Source organism: Pleuronectes platessa, chromosome 16 (assembly GCF_947347685.1).
Source record: "Pleuronectes platessa chromosome 16, fPlePla1.1, whole genome shotgun sequence".
Classification (NCBI taxonomy): Eukaryota; Metazoa; Chordata; class Actinopteri; order Pleuronectiformes; family Pleuronectidae; genus Pleuronectes; species Pleuronectes platessa.
The window spans coordinates 21157236-21157583 of NC_070641.1; positions in this window are offsets into that span (position 1 = coordinate 21157236).

Here is a 348-nt window from a genome sequence, read left to right on the forward strand (position 1 = left end):
CTTCAGGGTGGCGGCGGGGGGGGGCGATCGATTACCCGAAAAAAATCTGAAGATTAATGATCCTGATGCAAACTGGAAGAATCTCTGGAAGCAGCAGGAGAAGTGTTCGAGGATGTGTCTGCGTGTGATCCGGAAAACAAAGCTCCTCACTTCTCCTCTGGTCCACAACAACAGGCGGTGATCAAATGAGAGTTCTGCACCATAGTGAAAATATCAGAACATGAGGAGCAGACGCTCTACACCTCCTCCTCCTCCTCCTTCTGTTCAGCGCGCATGTCTCCAGTTATACTAGTTAATACATGGCGGGGGGGGGGGGGGAGAGAGAGAGAGAGAGAGAGTCTGATATAT